The following is a 14,251-nucleotide window of genomic DNA, read 5'->3' as shown; positions in this document are numbered from 1 at the left end:
ATAATGCCATTTATTTTCTACAATAGAATATAATTCCTTAGGCATAGTGTTATCTAGTTCAAGTGGAGTATTCTTGAACTTGGCCATCATAGTGTAGATCGATTCTTCCACTATGTTTTTCTCCTCTCTTGTCAATTTATTAAAATCAATGCCTTTAAGCCCTGAAAAGTCTGCATTGTCCCTAATGTTGTCACAAATGTTTTCCAAATCTGATTTAGTAGTATGACATAACACTCTGAACTAGTTGTTATCATCAGACTCAATTCTCTCCTCATCTGACTCTGGAGATGCCACAAATTTTCTCCTTTATTTTTTCTCTATTGGTTCTCCCTATTATTTGGCCACCTTTGTTATAGCCCTTGTATCTACACTTGTGGTGTGCTTTGTAAGGCTTGGCTTAGCTTTCTTCTTGCCTTTAGGCTAAATAGTAGGTTGTTTTTGTGCTTTCCTCTTCTTGGGATCTACCTTGGGTGCTTTTTCTTCTTCCTTGGCACCTTCTTGTTCTTCAACATCTTCACCCATGCATTGGGTTAGTTCTAGTGGCTCCTACCTCTAGTCTTCTTCATCTTCACCTTCCTCTTCATCATCCTCTACTTCTGTTGCCCCTTCTCCAAATTTAGCCTTGAGCTTCTTTACTAATTTATCCTTTTTCTTTAGTGTAGAAGTAGTCTTCAATTCCATATCCACTTTGGATCTTACTATGTCATATTGATGGGAGACCCCTCAAACATGGCCAATCATGGCAAGAGTTTGCAATATTAGAGAAATTTCAAATCTGGGAACCATGGGGTAGACATGGTTTAGAAAATAGCAATATTATGTTTTAGTGGTTAAATATAGCATTAAAATGTATTATACATGCATTTCCTTTGTAATAGGAAAGAGATCTCCACGAGTAGACAATAATGCATTAACATAGGAAATATGATTTTAATAACCAACCTTGTATAACCACCAGCAACTCTTTAAAAAGAAAGAGTGGGAATCGAATGAGGTAGTAAAAGTTAAGAGAGAAAAAGAAGGAAATTGAGAGGCAAGGAATTTTAAAGTTTTGAGAGTCTTGAAAGAAATATTTCAAGGGCTCTTTGGTGGCAACCAGAGAGCCGAGCATTGTGAAAAGCTTGGTGAGCATTAATGGAGTAGTGGCATTTAGTATGTACTATTTTTTTAAAATTAGTCTTGCCTTTGTTATTTTCATTATTTTTCAATTTAATATTGAAGACTATTAGAGGAGGAAGTACGGTTCCTATAATTGCATGGGAATGTTAAAATCAATTAAGCATAGGAAGAATATTTGCCTTGCTAGTTTTTGAACAACCAATTCTTGTAACTGAAGTTTGATTGTGAATGCCAATATTATTTTGAGGGAAGCCAACAATGGGCATGTGAGTCTCTTTTTAGGTAGCTAGCTGATATGGAAATGGTTTGAATGCATTACAGCCAATGTGCTTAATAAAATATTTTTTCTCATCATGATTTGAGTCTTGAGGCAGTTGGAATGTGGAAGTCTTTAGTTTGCAATGTATTTCTGTCATGAAAATAATAGTTTCAGTATGAGTGGCATTTCTCAAATTCTAACTGTTGGATTTTGATGAGATTTGGATACTTTTTAGTAAACCTAATTGTGCCCATCCTCACTAGATTTATTGAGGTGTTTTGATCTCATTCAAAATTTATACCCCTCTAAGTACTTGTCTATCCAGGAGATTGGTTTTAGATTGGACATAGTTGGATGAATGTGATGAAAGATCTCCAAATAGCACTCTGTCTCAACTAATTTTCCATAGTCAATGATTTTAAATGTTAAATTTTTGAGGTTAAAGTATTGTGTTACATCACATATGTGCCAAAGTGTGGAGCGCTCTTATCTACTTCTTCTACAAGTAGAGCTATTATTGTTGTAGATGCCTCATCAATATTTATCTCATAACCAAGTGGTCTAAGCCATCTTACCCTTGGTATGGCTACTTGGATATGGGTGAAATGAACATCAACAAGAAAAAAATACCATTTATATGTTGCTCCACAAGTGAGACTGGAATCCTAAGTCTTTATTTCATTGATTCCTTGAAATCTTCAAAATAACTAGTCATGATTGTCTTAAAATTGGCTCCCATTTGTTCTATGTATTTATTTACTTGGGCTACTATAGACCTATTAGTTTTCTAGCTTATCTTTCCATAAGAGGGGAATTCATTTTATAAATAGAAGAATATACATATCAAAATTGCTCCAAAATTACATTGAGCTTCCTTTGTTCTTCTTATAGCTCCCAAATTCTCATTGATCTATTGTAATTTCAGTTCTACTAGATCATAAGTATGATCTTTTTTAACAAGTTTGTAGCCAACATCCACTGCAATAGAGGGAACACTATTGAGTCTACTAGATTGGTAGAATTTATGGGATATGACTCTAACAACAAAATTAACAAGAGGATCCTTAATGGTATCAATGGTCATGCCTCTCTTATTCAACTTAGCTCTAGTATTTTTCTCAATATCTTCTTTGGAGTCCCTTCTTAGGGATTTAGGTTGTTCTAGGGTTGGATACCCTGTTACCCTAAGAATAATCCTTTTTGAGATTTTGATTGGCCCATCTTCTAACCACAAACTACTGTCATGAATCCTACTTAGCACAATTTTGATCCATTCAGTCTTAAACACGGTAGGAAACTCTAAGGCATGGGTTAAGCCCTTCTTCTCAATGATTTGAAGCTCTTCTTTCAAGACTTCATTTTCACATAATTTATTATATGTATCCCTAATTTCCATGTCTCCAATAGCACCAGTATTACAGTTATAGCATTTCCTAACATCCTGAACCATTACAACCTTAGGAGGAATTACAGATAGGGCTCCAATAGGTTCATTCTTATAGGCAACTTTAAGGATAGGTCTGAAATTAGGCTATTTGACTTCATTACTCACTAATTGGACTTCAAACAACTTTTTATCCTAAGGTTTTCTAGAGCTAGAGGCCATTTCTTCAAACTAGGGTTTTAACATGAAGAAATTTCAAAACTGCATAGCTTAGCACAAGTATAAATATCTTAAAATTGATGAAACTGTGTTAAATCTCTATTGAAATCTACTGAAATGCTTCAAACTCTTGGAAATCATTCTACACTCTTCTCATCTTTTTCTCTTTGCTCATGATAGTGAAAAATGATTCAAAATGTGATCATATACCCTTGTTTCATAGCATTTAATGCTTAGTGCATTTATAGCTGTCCACTTAGCTCCTTAAGCAATTCTACTTTACTCAGCTTCCATTGTCTTTCCAACACTTGACATACACTGGAGTTTCCCTTACTTGGCTTTAATACAAATTTCCTTTTTCTTGGCATCCACTACTAACTTGGTTGCAACTAACCACTCGGCTTCTAATAACTTTGGTAGACAACTCAACATGCACTAGGATTTTACTTGGCATTTGAGGGCAACTTTTCTTACTAGGCAACACTTATGAAAACTTGAAGTTTTAACTTTGCATCTCTATTCATGCTAATCATCCTTTTTAGTACTTACTTGTTTAGGAACTAATGTATGATAAAGCATATAAATATCAATCCCACATACCTTCTTTTGCTTAGTTGGATGAAGTGTGACCACTTGACCCTTTAGGTGAAGTGATCCCTCCATTGGATGTGCTACTTCCATGTTTTATTCATTTCTCCTATGATGTGTAAAACATCTACCTTTCCTTTTCCTTTGTTGAACTTTGAGTTGGGTGCCTTTAACCTTGTTGGGAAATTTTTGCTTATATGACCAGTCTTCAAACAACTAAAGCATGTGGTTTGGCTTAACCATTTTCTGTAGTTTCCAAAGAAATGTGTTCTTAAGAAATTTTTAGGAATGTGTCCATACTCCTGAGAGTAGTGACAACTCTGCCTAGTGTTGTAGTCCCAATTGCAGTGATGTCCATAATTATTGGTCTTTGCTAGTTGATTTGGTGTCCACATAGGCTTTATTCTACACTCAAAAGCTCTATGTGCATATTTTTTGCAATTGTAATAGTAAACTTCAAATCTTGGTGTTATGATGGTTCTAGTCCTACAGTCATGTGCATGATGTCCTTACTTGTTGCACTTGTGACAGTGACCTATATTCTTAGGTTTGTCATGTTGATTGCCATTCTTACTCTTGCACACATTAGAAGTATGTCCCTTTTTACCACAAAAATGAAAAGTGGGTTTATTATTCTTACCTTTGTTACTTCTTACTTCTACAATCTTTGATGACTCTCCTTTTTTAGTGCTGGTATTTGAATCCTAAAGTGTCATTACTGGATCTTGGTGATTTTAGTAGAAGTTCAAAATACTTGATAGCTTCATTAGGTTTTTTGAAGCTTTTTGCAATCTCCTTTTCACTTTTCAATTCATTTTGCAGTTGTTCATTTTGCATCTTCAGTGTGGAAATCTCAATGTCCTTAACATTCATCTCATGATGTGCATTCATCATTTGGGTTAGGGTGTCTAGCTACATGTTGGAAATTCTTGCAAGCTCAATTTACTTTTCCTCCAATCTATTAGAAAGGTTTCTCTTGTCATCTTCTATCATAGCTTTATCTTCAATAGCTCTTTTCTTATTTTCAATAACTTCACAAAGCATCATGGCTTGAGATTCTTATTCAATCTTGAGAGCTCTAATCTCTTCTACTTGAACTCTATTCTTCTCCATTAGGTCTGCTATTGTTGCATCAAACTCCTTGGAATCTCTATTAGCAAACACTTTTGAGGTGTTAATCTCCTTGTATTGTGTATCATTCTTAGCTATGGCAATCTCTCTTCTTCTCTTTAAGGATTTCCTCAATTCTTCCATAGCTTCTTCCAAAGAATGTAGAATGAGATGTATCTCAATTTTCTAGTTCTCTATGATCTTCCCAAGTTTGTAGACTTCTATTTCTAGATCTTTTCTCCAAGCTATAAGGCTTCTCCATGTCAGAACTCAGCTTTGATACCAATTGTTGAAATTTATAAGCGGGAAGATTTACTTCTGAGGGGGGGGGGGGGGGGGGGGGGGGGCGTTGAATTAGAAGTAACAAACTTTAACCTTTAAATTACTTAGCTAAAAAAAATCAAATGCATCTATTATCTCTAATTAACATAAAAGTAACGATATGTATGAAAATAGATAACACAAGATTTGATCACTTAGAAACCCTCCAAAATGAGAAGGTAAAATTGGTGTGGGGATGATACCCACAACTTATCACTATAGCAATATGTAATCGATTAAGGTTACAAAATTTGACCATCATCAATGGTATGCCCTATGAAAGGCCTTCCCTTTTAAAGGATTTCCACCATGTTAAAGGTGACCTATCTAAAGGATTTACAAAAATTCACTTGGAATGTCACCCTGTTAAAGGATTTAGAACCCTATTAAGGATTTACAATATGGTTGTGAAACCAACCTATCATCATAGGATTTTCATTATCCTAATGCAATGGCTAGAAATTATAGTAGAATGTAATGATTTGATGACTTACAATCTTCAATTGCTGATTCGAGATCCTTGCTCTATTCAATTTGATCTGATCCTTCTTGATATGATATAACTCTATTCAAAGTGTTGATACTTTGTTCTGATCAACTTGATTCTGTAATGTTGTTCTTCCTCTAAGTCTTCACGCCCCTTTGACTTCCTTCAAAAATTTTCTAGCATTCTCTCATACATTCCCACATGATGAATGACACTAAATTATGGGGTTTTGACCTCCTTAAAAAGGTTTTGAGACTTAGGGTTAGGTATGAATATACAATTGAGATTCATCCATCTTTCTTGCTTAATTCTTTATGTTTTTCTAATTGGTTGCATGTTCTCTCCATTTTTCTAATTGGTTGCATGCTGATTACATAAGGAATGTAATAGATTCAATCTTATCTTTTAGATCCTTCGAGATTCATCTTGAGTTGGCTCAAAAATGGTTTATGTCTGATTTTGTGAAGGCACAAACTCTTATATTGATTTTGTGTTACTTGACACTTACTGATTGCTTATGCTCGACCCATATAGGAATTTTATCTTGCTCAGCTCCTATAGTAACTCTTTCTTACTCAGCACCTATACTTTACTCGGTACATGTATTCACTCAATATCAATTGTCACTCGACACTTGAAACTTGATCAACACTTGAATAACTTAGCACCTACTAAACTTCTAGCTTAGCACATATTGTTGCTCAACATCTATTATACTTAGCATCAACCTTAGAATTTTCTTAAGTGTGTTGACACTCAATTGTCAAAACCAATCTGAGACCAACAATCTCTTTTCTCCTCTCTTCTACTCTTTGTACTTCATGTAATCATTCATGCATAACAAAGAAAAATGTCCTTTCTTTATACTAAATCCATAAAACAATTCTATTGAGTCAACTATTACACCTTCTCAATTAATTATTATAGGGCCTCATTAAGAACATGTTTTACTTAGCAATAACATCAATCTGTTACTTTTTTACTTGAATAACTTTCTATACAAGTAATATTATGATGAGCAAGCTTAACTATGTCATCTCCAACATGTCTTCTACATGCCATTAATCTTGCTTCTCAGAATAACATATCTACTAGGAGATATAACAAGTTTACCAGAATATTAGTAGACACATTTGCAAAATTCTCAAAAAGGTAGAAACTATTAGTTGGGAAGGTGATCCTATTGTTTCTTTCAAAGAAATTAAGACTACTATCAAGAATGTGCCAATGCTTAGAACCCCTAACTATGTAAAGCCCATGCATATTTTCTCCTTTGCATCTTTCCATACCATTGTTGTTGTCCCATTACAAAAAAATGAATATGGACATGAACAACCTATAGCATTTTTTAGCAAGTCTCTTCAATCAGCAGAACTTAAGTATGAAATAAATTAGAAACAAGAAAATGCACTTGTTAAAGCTATCAATGCTTTTAGGTGTTACCTAGTGGGTGTAGTTATTATTTCTTTTGTACCTAGTGTAGCAGTAAATGTCATTTTTTCTTAGCAAGAAGTTTTTTTGTAGAAGGTGAAAATGGATGAATAGGATCCAAGAATTTAATATTCACATCCAAATTTCCAAATTTGTAAGAGGTCAAGGATTAGCTAAATTAATGGTCCAATCAAATCTTGATGCTAATCAAATAAATTCTATTAATAAGGACCTTTGTTCTAATACATGTAATATGGATCAATGTGACTAGTATAAGGATGTAATATACTATTAACAACATATGCAGGCTCTACCTCACTTGATAGATAATCAAAAAAGGATTGTAAAGTTACATTCAGTCAAGTATGTATTGTAAATGGTAGTTTATGGTGGAGAAACTTTGAAGGTATTCACTTGAAATGCATATATAAAGGATAATCTGAAAGAATATTAAATGAGATGCATTTTGGAGTATGTGGGGGCCATTATATGGCAAAGACTACCACCCACAAGGTTATGAGGGTAGGCTTTTGGTGGCCTAGCTTGTTTAAAGATGCCAAGATCTTGGTTAGAAAATGTGATCCTTGCCAGAGATTTGTAGGAAAATTAAAGTTTTGTTGGAATATTCCACTAAAATCAATTGAAGTTTAGGCACCCTTTCAACAATGGGGGATGGATTTTATAGGCAAAATCTCAGCCAAGTCTAGTACATGCTACTCTTGGATTTTGGTGGCAACTAATTATTTTTAAAAGTGGGTAGAGGCCATTCCCACAAGAATTTCACTAGTAAGGTGGTCAATAATTTTATAATAAATAATATTATTACAAGGTTTGGTTGTTTTGAAAGGATTGTAACTGACAATGACGTGTGCTTTAGGTCTGAGGAATTTATTAAATTCTATGACAAGTATGGTATTACTAGGTCAAATTCATCACCCTATCACCCACAAGGCAATGGGAAAGTTGAGTCTACAAACAAGAGCTTGTAAAAAGTCATAAAAAGGACTTTGGAAGACAATAAGAAAGCATGGGATTCAAACTTGCAATTGGCAGTCTAGGCTGATAAAGTGATAGTGAAGAAGGCAATAGGTGTTTCAACTTTTGACCTTGTGTATGGAATACAGGCTAGAATGCCTCAGAACAACCTCATAGGTATGGATAATTACATTCAAATGTATGATAAATATATCATTGACAATATGCAAGAAAGGATGGATGAATTGGTTGGGCTAACTAAAACAATAAAGGGGGCTAGCCTTTGTCAGAAACATAAAATTGCAATTACACCTAAAGCATCTATATGAAAAAAAGTCGTGGAAATAAAGTTTCAACTAGATGATCTTGTCTTGATGTGGAATGCACGAATGAAGGAAAAAGGAAAACATGGAAAAATTGACACTATATGGCTCAGTCCATATCTCATTGATTCTACTTGGGGTGATGACTCATACTTCATCAAGGAATTATTAAGGAGCTTTCTTGAATTGCCAGTTCATGGATAATTCTTGAAGGAATACTTCTATTGAAGGTATTATTTTCCATGAATAGTAGTTAAGTTTGCATATTCTTGTTCATTTATGAATTTTCCTGTGCATATATCTATAGACTGTGTGTGTGTGTGTGTGTGTGTGTGTGTCTCCATATAGTCTTGAAAGTTTTGTTTTAGGCTTTTGTGTGTGTGGTCTACTTCTGCTAGAAGTTTTGAGTCCTTGCATGCATACAAGTTATCCATCATCCCAAGACAAAGCCACTGGTGGTTTGATTTTGCACTTGCCAAAGATTTTGAAAATTATAAGTGAAAATCATGAAAAAAATTGCAATTACCTTTCTTAGGATTCCTAAATTTCAATTAATATTTATAAAAACTCTAGGTCAAAACATTCCATCTTTGACATCAATAGAAACCCCTCTTTCCAGAATTAACTTTGAAAGGTCCAACATAAGGATATATAAAATTCCTTGGTATATCTTATAACCTTATGTTTTACAATGATCTTTCACATTATTATATCATGGTTTTTATATGATTAAGTCATAATGTTGCAAAATCTTCTTTTCTACTACATCATGCATCTTGGCTCACTGAGTGTTTAAAAGGTAGACAAGGAGTCAAACGGTTTGTTTTAAGCACTATGTAGCTTTGCAGCAATCAATGGTAACTTTTTTTCTAAGTTGTAAATAGGAAAAAATAGTATAAGCACAAGATCAGAGGTCTTCCTAACTTTAGTCAATTCAAAGTGGTGACTATACAAATAAAGAAAATATTATACAAATGCAGCATCACTGAGTTACATGTTGAGTTAAGTTTCCTAGTGGCAATGATGTAAAACAAAGGAAAAAAATCAACATAAAGGTTAATCACATGTTCACATGTGAAATCTAGCTACAGTCTTCTAAGGTTGCAAAATAGCAAGGGGAAGACACATATCCACATATGTCTAGATGGTGAAGCCAAATCATAGACACAGGGATTAGTCTAGACACATGGCAGAGGAATCTGACATAGGTGCATGATCACATAGTTAAGTGGTCAAGATAGTCTTCAATCTATTAGGTCATGAAGGATATATGGTAGTCAAAAGAAATGTTTACTTCTGGTTCACAAAGGTTTAAGCATAGTTAAAGTTTCAAGTTGTGATGAAGTGATCAAAGTGATCATGTTGTCAACTTTTATACGTTCACACCATCGCTGGAGTTAGTGTTTTAACTCATGGAGAAGGTAGCAAAGTAGAGAATGTAGTGCATCACATTGTCACAAGTTCAAAACATAGTTAGCAAGTTGAAGTTGTGAACGAGAAAAAGCAAAACCAAATGGTTAACATTGTAAAGCATCACATATTTGCAAGGATGTGTGTGGTAGATAAGATTTAGGTCATGATGGTGTGATAAAGGAATAATAGCTAGATAAAATAGTGAGCGTGGAATCACATAGTTAGTGTAAGTATCTTACTAAATAGTTGTAAAGATACAAAGTACTAAGAAGTAAGGCCCTAATTGTATGATTGCATCTATTATTTCAGAAGGCTTAAAATAGCTTTTCAATGGAAAATTCTAAACTAGATAGGGATGTGATGAGTTAGATGTATGAAAATCTAAAAAAGTGTAGATTTGGCTAATTCTTCAACAATTTGATAGGTTTTCAAGTGTGCCACTCTTCAATGCTAATTAAAGCCACACTGTCATTAAAAAAACTAATAAAGTCTAAAGAGAAAGAGATTTTCATTACCATTTCCTTAAGTTGACTATTTTTTATGAGAAATTTTCAAGTGTGGAGTTTTATCAAAGTATTTTTTTTAGCTCTCATCGCACAAAATTAACCAATTTTATTATAGAACTAGCTCAGAGGGAGGGAGAGCTAATTGCACAAGCAATAATTGAGAAACTAGATGTACCACCAAAGGTTCCAAGCACATTTTTAGAGGAGTAGATTCACATTTTACCTAGTTCAATTAAAGCACAGAAAATGGATGATATGATATTCAAAGACCCATATGCATTATGTACAGATGCAAAAGTCCCTATTAGAAATGAGGATGAATTATTTTGGTTTTTCTATGAGAACAAAGCATCAAATGTTTTATTTTGTAACCCACGGGTGAGAAACTTATGCAAATTAATTATGCCTAAAGTATTTGTAGATTTTGACTTGGTGAAACCCCTAATGAAATGTTATAATCCTATCAACAAGACATTTCATAGAAAGGATAGAAGTTTTTTCCTATCCCTAGACAAAGAGACATTTATAGAGGCTTTTGACTTAGGAGGACCTATGTCAATGCCCATATAAGTTGAGAAATTAATTGAGAATTTTAGCAGCCACAAGAACTTCTATATGGGCTAGAATATGACTAGGCATATTCCACCTACAAAGAAGAATATAGGAAAAAATTTAAAGAGGAATGATCTGGATAAATGTATGCCTTTGGAATTCTTCCAAAGATATTTTCAGAATATTGTGTTTGGAATCAACAAAGTCTTAGGTTTAGATGGAGCTATGGAAGTACTAGGAGGACATTATATTATGGCCTTGAATATTGAAGACCCAAATCATAATATAGGTTATGATTTAGTGAACTATATCATTGAGATTATTCATAAGGAGATCACTACTACTCAGCAAGGATGCTTGGAAAATTTTTAATTCCACCATTACTCTCTACTTGTGCACCTGATCCTGTTCAAGAATTCAAACATATTTGATCAAAGTTTCTTCAAGTCTACTCAAGAATGGGGAGAGAGATTTTCGGAGAAAAGATGGTCAAGGGTATGGAAAATGTTCTATCCTTATTCCAATGTAATTTTTTTTTATAATGATTTTGTTCATCCATTATTAAAAATGATAGGGCTGATAATTGAAAGAATCTGCAGAAGTGTAAGAAAAGTTGTTAAACCTAAGTTGTTCTTTGATGTTCGGAAGCAATTAACTCATGATTGGGGTAGTGTCTTTTTATTTGAAGAATATATTGTTATTAGAGTTTATGGATGCCCTTAGCCACTCCATATTCTATCTAAATATATACCTGAAAGGTTAGGGTTTGTGGAATTATTCTAGCAATTGATTTCTTTAAATAGAGAATACTTAGGAAAAGATGCTAAGAAAGGAACTTTCCATTGTAGATGTACCAATGAGGGAGATTTTGAAATTGGAAAGAATGTCATTAAGGGAGAAAATAATTTTTTAAGGAAATATAAACTGCCAACTAGGTCAGCTAGGACTTATGATCCTTTCAATGTGATTAGACATGCTTTAAAGAATATGAGAGGATATACCCTGCCTTCTAGAAAACCCGTCCAAGAAGATGATGTCATTGTTGACAAGACAAAGGAGGGAAAATTTAGAGAAATAATGATTAAGTATAGGGATATTTTTATTGTTTAATATGAGATGAAAAAGGCAGATAAAAATTTCAAATGTTTTATCTTGATGAGGATCACTGATCAAAATTAGACAAGTGTGTGACAAATTTTGATGAATTAGTAACCCAAGTTCTAGAAGAAATTAGAGAAAAGATTGACCCTCAATACTCAAATGATGAGATTGTTGTTGAAGTCTCCAATGATGAGGACCATGCTAAGGAAGAAGAGGTTGAAGAAGATATTCCTGAGAGTCCTGAGTGGGAAGAATAGAAACACAAGAAGTAAAAAATGGTTGAATTACTTAAAAAAGCCAAACAAAAAGCCCTTCAAGTCCTGCCAAGAGCTAGTAAGTATTTTGATGACCTAAGGAGGAGATATTTTATAAAAAACTAATGAGTTCAAGATTTTTCTATTTAAGGTATAACAAAATGAACTTACCCTACAAATGAATCGAAGGGATTCTAAAGAGGTAGCTACTACACTAGTCTAAAAGCTACAAGAATATGACCCTACAAGTGAGAGCCTCATTTTTGAGGAGGCAAGGGAAATGGTAATGAGGAGCAGCATGATTTTCTTTCTAAGATGGGATATTAGTTCATCCTTTTTGCTAGATCAGATGAGAAGACAAGACAAAACAATCTCATTTGAAGATGCGAATTAGTATGGAGAACTGGGAGAGCCAAGCTACAATATAGATCATCAAACAATGACAATTTTGAGTTTAGCTCCAAAGCACGATAAGCCTATCCTAATGGAAATTAAAGAATCCCCTAGAGGAAATGTTATATTATAGCATGTACAATCTAGCTCCAGTGACCAAATATTTGGGTTGCATACTTCAGTTGGAGTGATAAGCAAGAACAAGATGGATACCCTTCAAGGTCAATTAGAACAAACATATGAGAGATATCTAAGAACAAAGAGGAGCTATGAAGAGGAGATGAAGAAAATATATGCTCTATAATAGAGGACCATCAAACTTGAAATGGAAATAGCTAATTTGAAAAAGAATGTCAGAAATGCTACAAAGATCCATGACAAGGATGTACAAACAAAGGAGCCAAACACATGAAATAGGGGAACATAAAGCCATGCCATGGAAATTGATAAGGAGAGGCTAGAAGCTAGCAATGATGTAGAGATCAGAGTTATGAAGAATTTGTTGATTCATAAGATTAATGCACTAAAGGCATTTTCTTAGCATGTGCATAGTAGCTACCTTGCATTGGAAGGTTAGAGTATAAATGTGCAAAGGCAATTGCCCTATTATCTCCACTATATAGAACATAGGACCCATATATTCATTTTTTTGATAATTTAGTTAATGTACTTATAGAGAAGAAAGACCTACCAAAGACAACCATTGTGAGCACTAGAAAACTAATTCACAAGGTAATAGATTTAAATGGTTTCTTTGGAGGTAAGATGCAACTGATTTAAAAAAAATAAAATAAAATAATTACTACAAGGACACCAAATTTTATACCTATAATTCTAGACAATGAAGGTAAAATAAAGGACTGGGTAGAATGGTCATCATCTTTTGAGAATATTCTTGATCATCCTAGGTTTTTATATTTTTGTAACAATGAAGCAATACCTACTACCATTTATGATATGATTGATATGCTCTTTGAAATAGAGGTAGAGATGTCCAAGGTGATTGCTGAGGTCAAAGCCATAACTAATGCCAAGTGGACCAAGTGCTTAGAGGATTTTAACAATCAGAAGTGTCACCTGGAATGATATTGAAACAACCATCACCATATGGGGATTAATAGTAGACATCAAGGCTCTACCATCCCAGGAGGATGATTAGACACAAAAAATTATGAGCCTACTATGAGAAGACAAAAAGAGATGGAAGAGGATAAAATAGTTAAAGAAAAGGCTCTTTCCATAAATGACATCTATTTTTTGCACCCACTTTCCTATCTATTCTCCAATTGCAAAGAATGAATTAATATAACCTTCAAAGATTTTTTGCCTTTTGTTTTTGACCAAATAGTTTTTAACACTTGCCCTCCCATCTGAAGCTTTTTGCAATCCTCTATATAAGGACTCCCATGATGTCAAGTAGTGGTTAGTAATCTGTAGAATTTTCATGTTTTATGCTTTCTTGTAGTCTACCCATTTTTTGTAATTATATGGATGTAATCAGTTCTATATACTCTAGAATATAATGAATATTGAGTATTATTTGTTAAGTTGTGAGTTATACTTTAATTTTTTACTAGTATTGTATTCATTTTTCAAAGAAAAATCAATACAAAAAGAAATTATATATATCTTTATATTCGAGTTTTGTCTCCTTTATATATCTATGATCTTGAGGCTCAAATGAAAAAATTTCTTTCTATTTAATTCAATTTGAATAAATTATATATCTCTTCCAAATTGCTGTTAATTCAAAGAATTAAGTAATTTCTTTCTATAAGTGATAGGGTTTAGGGTTTATGAGAAGGATATGATAAGA

This window comes from Cupressus sempervirens, chromosome 2 (genome assembly GCF_028749045.1).
Source record: "Cupressus sempervirens isolate cs-2001-9-10 chromosome 2, ASM2874904v1, whole genome shotgun sequence".
Taxonomy (NCBI): Eukaryota; Viridiplantae; Streptophyta; class Pinopsida; order Cupressales; family Cupressaceae; genus Cupressus; species Cupressus sempervirens.
Note: the sequence above shows the minus strand (reverse complement) of the source record.